We start from the raw sequence: 6,644 nt of genomic DNA, 5'->3' as shown, positions 1-6,644 counted from the left end.
CGTGACAGGTTAGGAAATGAGATTCAAATTTCTTGAACTACCGCTGAACTGATTGACTTTTAGAAACAACGCTTTCTTCACGTCTACGGTCAGGCTACTTCAAGACAGAGAGCTGTACGCAAATCACACCATTCTAATAGCGAGAGAGCCATGTCTATCCTCGTTGAGAAAAACTGGCAAACAGTAAGACCGACTATCAGAGAAAGAAGCAAGTTTATGTTCAACAATGAACTCTTCAGCGATGTGAAGTTTGTTGCTCGAGGGGCCAATGACGAAAGTGAAAGTAAACAAGTGATTCCCGCTCACAAGTTTGTACTGTCGATTAGCAGTCCTGTATTTGAAGCCATGTTTTACGGTGAGCTGGCAGAGACTACAGACTCTATTGAACTGCCTGACTGTGAATACGAGAGTCTGTTGGAGCTGTTTCGCTACATGTACAGCGATGAAGTGAACTTGAGAGGAAGTAATTTGATGGGAGTGCTGTATTTGGCGAAGAAATACATGGTGCCTTCACTGGCTGATAAATGTGCGGAATATCTGCAGGATAACTTAGATCCATCGAATGTTTTCGACATCTTGCCACAAGCACAGAAGTATGAAGAGGAAAAACTGGTGGATCAATGCTGGAAAGTAATCGATGAACAGACAGAAGAAGTTCTGAAATCAGATGGATTTGCGACAATTGAGAGGTCCTTACTTGAAACAATAGTCGCGCGGGAAACTTTGAATATTCAAGAGATAGAGTTGTTCAAAGCGGTGAATTTGTGGGCGACAAAGAGATGTGAAGAACAAGGCTTATCAACAGATGGAAGTGAAAAAAGAAGAATTCTCGGAGAACGGATTGTGAAAGGAATACGGTTTCCAGTGATGACCCAATATGAATTTGTTGCTGTTGTTCTTGACTGCAAGATACTGACATCAGACGAAGCTTTTAGCGTAGTTAAATACTTGCATTCAGTTCCAGACACCCAAGTGGTATTTCCAGAGGCTAAACGAACTGGTTTGGAATTGTTCCAGCGTTGTTGCAGATTTGGTTCCGTGGTTCACACTGACTCAGGTTATCCTTATTCGCCTGGTAAACGAGACTGTCTTTATTTTGAGGTCGACAAAGACATCTCCTTACTTGGAGCAACACTCTGCGGAAGCAGAAATTGTGAATATTCTGTTGCCCTTTATCTAAAACGTTTCGATGGTTTGTTCTTTCATAATGTCTGTACCACAAAAGGAAAATTTTCTTCAGAGTGTAAAGAATCAATGCTAGTTTCTTACTACGGTTTCGATGTTTTCTTCGACAGTCCAGTTGACATAGAGAAAGGTGTCACATACCATCTGGAAGCTTCCATTTCTGGCTCTGCCAACTCTTGTTTTGGTCAAAATGGTCAACATTCAGTTGTTTGTTCAGGAGTTAAATTTGATTTCCAAAACAGTATTTACAGTGGTAATGGAACGACAGCTGAACGAGGACAATTTCCAGGGTGTCTTTTTATTGTAAAATAAATGGTTAATTAAATAATTGAACGATTCCATCTCGACTGCTAGGTAGTCAGGAAGAAAAGGCCCTCAATTTTGAAAATGTATCACCTATGTTCAGTAAATTTGTTCATTCAGAGGCTTTCAATTCAACCTAAATTCGAAGCAGCTAGGAAACTACTATGGACTTTGAACAGATATACATTTCGACATCACATTGTGATACAAAGTCTTTGTTGATACAAGAGAGGACGTTAAGGCCAGTGCTTATTTAATAGGGGTTCTTCTATGATGTAGAATTGGTTGTTTCTTTGTTAATTTTGCAATTGCATGTAATTGTAATTTAGTAGTTGGAACTAAAATATTCTACAATATTAATATTAGTGAATTATATCGACATTTGATTCCTGAATGCCAATTCAGAACTTAACTAATGGCTTGTATACTTGCGTTGGATACATAATTGCTTCATTTTTGCCCATTTTATTGAACACATTTTTGATCATTTTATTGAATAGTTTTCCTGTCGAATAAAGTGCAGCAAACACTGAAACTCCAGGTCACTTTGATCACATAAATAGCACGTGATTCCGGTCCTGTTTTTAATTTGCCAAACAAACCGGCTTTGCTTACAAATGAGAGGTTGTCTAATATAGACAAACTGATACGTTGCGAAAAAAACCTGAGTCGCAATCCTTGTGGTTTAACCGACCGCAAAGATCGAAATTTGCGATGCGAAAACTGCACCAGACAAAGGGACTAACTTAACTACATTGTAGTAGAATATTTTTACGTCATATCAGAGCGAAGATATAACGATCGTAGAAAAAGTTCTTGGTTCGTATACTGTAGCATTCGAAGATTGAATCAAAATCGAACGATCCGTATATGGATCAAAAACTGACTTTGCACGTTGTACATGCAAACTCTGGAGATATTAATTAGGGTCCCAAAACGGGGGGTTGGAGGGGTACCTGGAGCCCTGGTGCCTGGACTTTTTGACTATGGAGCCCGGAGCCCCATCATTTCACGGCCTGGAGATCTGATCTTGTTTAGGTACGGTGTCCGGAGCACTGAAATTCTTGCTTTGGAGCCTGGAGCCCAAATTAGTGGAATCTAGTGACGAGAAAGTGCAACAGATAAGAGAGACACACATTTTGTATCACATTCCAAATGTGTTTCTTTGTTTTCTGAAGTTTACTTGCCTCTTATTTAATTCAGTTAAAATCTTTGTTGATTAAGATGAGAGTTGGCCGAAAAAAAACAGTTATAAAAAAAATCAAACAGACTTCCACGTTGCATTGGATTAAAGGACTTAAAAGGGTCAGCCACATATTGCACCCCTTGATTCGCAAATAGTCAGTTAAGTGGCTGTTAATAATTAACTAAAGGCCTTAAGGGCCCATTAACCGATCTTTTTGAGCCGTTGCTAGGGAAAATTTAGTCTCATATAACCTCCATTTTTAGTTAGTTCAGAGTTATTTCATGTGTTTTAACTTTTTCCTGATCAGTAACACTATTGATGACGTCATCAGGCCACGCCCATGGTCATGTGACTAATACAGAAAAAATGCAAAGGCTCCCAGGCAAATTACTTTCCCGGGATTTTTTTCATTGATTTAGTATTTTAATTTAAATCCTCATTACACTATGCATCGATTTTGTTTAATTTCTAAAAGGTCAGATTTTGAGAGCATTTTAAAATATTGAAAAATTCGTAATTTTCTGAAAAAAGCATGATTTCGAAAAAGGAATGCATAGCTATGTTGCCAACGTTGGCTTTTATCGAAATTCGTCGAAAAAGGCTGAATTTAATGAAAAACCGCGTTTCCTTTAGCATTTAAAGAAACCGGAAGTGCGCCCGATATCTATTGGAAGTTACACTATCAGCGCGTGCGCAATTTACACTACCAGCGCACTTCGTTAAGATCACACAAAGCCACACGGAGTTAGTTTTTCTCTTTCTATTGCTCTTGTTTTTCTGTCTTTCTCTTATTTTGTCTTTGCTTGTACTTTTTTTACTTTGCATTTTGCGAAACACAAAGAAAAACGTCTAAAATGTGAGCGAATTTGCAAGTTTTTGAGTTGTTTTTATTTTCCGCGCTCAGGCTGACGTAAGTGACCGGAAGTGAAATTTCACCTCCGTAGCAACGCGCGCGAGCGCGCGCATGAATCGGTTAATGGGCCCTTAACTGGATAAAACCTCTTCTAGTTGACCCCTTTTATAGAAAATATGGATATGATTAAATGCAAAACCCTTATTTTCTTGAAAGTTTTTGTTTTGTACTGTTTATCACCATATAAAGCAAGCATCTTAATACCTTGTAAGCAACTGCAAATGGAAATTAATTTCAATGTACTTATTTATAATTACAGAATACCAGGGAGAATGCAATATTCGAGTCAGACACTAAATATTACAAAAATATCAAATACCATTTAGCCGGCGTTTAGTTGGCTGTCTGCTTCCCCGGCAAGCATGATTGCTACCTGGGGAGGGGGCGGGGAATTCCTCTTTAAAAAGGACCGTCGGAAATTTTGAAAAGAAAATTAAACCCTAAGGGGTCCCAAGGTACTGTTTTGTGGGCATGACTTGAATTTGTTTTCACCCCTAATAGGTACCAAATCTAAAACAACACATTATCTCCTGTCATATCTTTTCGGCTAAATACCCTAAAAAGTGCCGCGAAAGCTCCCTTTGTGGATTTTTTGAGGCTGAATACCCTAGCTAAGAGACACCAAAGCCGCTTTTAAACCCTTAAATTAAAAGGTACGACGAGCGCCCCTGCTCTTTTTATTTGGAAGACCCCCCAGGGATTGCTAGCACTACTTGCCACGGCTAGATTCATCTGCGAGCTACGTGCAGCCCAAGCTCAGTACGCGAGCGTCGTTATCATTTTAGAGATACACAGGTAGTTTCGCTACGAAGCCGTTTCGCTCTAAATTATAAGCTAAATTACATTCTCCCTGTGGCCTGAAGCGCATGGCCTTGAATTCAGGATCGCATGTAACAGATAGTATGAGTGTCAAATTGTAAATGATCAAATATTCACAGACTTAAATACAAAACTTGATGGTTTCGGCCTTAACACAACGTAAACAGCATGAATATTAAACTGAAAAGGTTGAAGTAATAACATTTCAACCGAGAAAAGTTGTTTTCGACGAATTTCAAACGAGTAATAATAACAAAGGCTAAAGCTTTAACGTTTGTAACTTGACTACAAAATGTGAGTTGTCAGTTAAATGTTCGAGTAGTTTTCAGTTGTCAGTCACTTTTTTGCCATTTGTCAGTTATCAGTTACCCCTATCCAGACCCTCAGAGGAGTGGTGTCGGGTGGAGTGGAGTGCTTTGAGCAAGGATGTTGAAGTGATACGATGTAGTGTAGGGTGGGGTAGTGTAATGCGGTGCGGGGTAGTTCGGTATGGTGAGGGGTGGTGTACTTTTAGCTGGCCAAGAAAGAGATGATGCGTGGTAGAGGCTGAATTTGGCTTTTCTTTGATTCCTGAACCGTTGAAATTTTTCCTACATCTCTCGCTAAGTCTTATGTACAAGAAGCGAATAGGAATAGTTCTTTGAAATCTCTAGACTACTAGCAGCCGGTCTTTTCTCTTCGGGAACGGTTAGACGAGTTCTGCTATGCAACAAGCGTAGAATTTATTTTCCGTTCAGCCGGGCATTAACGCACTTCAACTTTAGCTGATACAATTTAGGTACCCTATATAAGGATCGCACCATGATCACAATGCCAACAGGAGCACAAATGATACTCTATTTACGGATCGGGAAACTCGAAAACCATACCCTATCCCGCGGCACATAACTATATGGCCCATATATGGGAGTACCCTACCCTTCCCCCGAGGGAGGTTTTAGCCCTATATTTGGAATCGTTTTTGTACACACGTGTAGTCGCTGCATTAGTTCGGCAAGCGATGGAAAGAGCGCAATGAGCTTGAAACGTACAGCTGAACAATCTTGAGATAATTGAGACTGTCGTGAAAGTTGAGACGTTAAAAGTTAATTGTTTAGCTGTCGTTTCTGATTTACAGTGTGTTTTATCAGTGGCTAAAAAATATCAAGGCTGAAATTTCGAAATTTTAAGCCTGATACTTTAAGAATAACCCCGAGGTTCAGACTTGGGAAAGAATATAATTTTGTGCGTTAAAAGTTTGTAGACGTAATACACATGCTTATATGTTTGTTTTTTTAACTTAACCATATAAACATTTTTCCTTTCTCTAAACGGCATAACTGGCCAAAAAACAACCGTGACTAGCTGTACTTCGATGCTAACAAAACATTGCTGCAAGATGTTTATGCGTGCCATATCAAGCTTTATTGTCTGCAGTCTAGCTCCAAAATTACTTTAACGCTATCAAAGTCATGCATGAAAGGACAGATAACCTGAAGTTGAGTCCACATCATCCACTTTGTATTCCTATAATCTAAGGCTATTCACAAGAATATTTTCAGCCTAAAATCGGCAGAAAAATAAGAATATTCAACATAGGCCGGAAAAAACAATATTCTTATTTAAAAAAAGAGTGTTGTTGTCTGAGGTTTGTTATAGAAGTGTTATAGAAGTCAATAAACTGAAAAGGCTCAGAATTTATCTTATCCCAAGTGCCCTGGCCTGTGGCTAAATATCCGAGATTTTATGAGAATCTTCTGGAATAAGTGTTCCGATTAGAGCCCTGCCAAACATTCCAACGAAGAAGAAACAAATTAACTGCCGATGCTTGGTGACTAACCACTCCTTTTGAGAGACTTACGTGGAACAGAAGACCAAAATGTAAATCAATAATTATCATGAACTCTTCTTTTTGAAATGGCTTTGGTATTAATCGCGTGACGGACACGCGTGAATAAGCTGATATCATATAAACAACACGGCCTGTCGAGGTCTGGCTGGGGTCACCCTATGACTCTGTTAAAGCAAGAAAAACAACGCAAAATCTGTTTCTTATTTCATGCTACGCATTTTTAATCAGCATTTGATAAACGGTTAAAAGAATTCTGTTCTTCGTGGCTCCTTCAGACCAACAAATTCTTTACTGAAGAACTGCCCATTTGCAGAGCAGCGAAAAACATCAAGGACTTGAAGTAAACGTTATTCAGCGGTATTGACACAGTTATGATTTACATGAGAAGAACAAAAGATAATAACCGC

The 6,644-nt window shown here is 39.1% G+C and overlaps 1 pseudogene; it reads left to right on the top strand.

The window, feature by feature from the left end:
* On the top strand, positions 1–2,216 carry LOC145467860 (BTB/POZ domain-containing protein 6 pseudogene; annotated as a pseudogene).
* Positions 2,217–6,644: the final 4,428 nt, after the last annotated feature.

Source organism: Orbicella franksi, chromosome 14 (genome assembly GCF_964199315.1).
Source record: "Orbicella franksi chromosome 14, jaOrbFran1.1, whole genome shotgun sequence".
Taxonomy (NCBI): Eukaryota; Metazoa; Cnidaria; class Anthozoa; order Scleractinia; family Merulinidae; genus Orbicella; species Orbicella franksi.
This window is presented reverse-complemented; position numbering and strand designations above follow the sequence as displayed.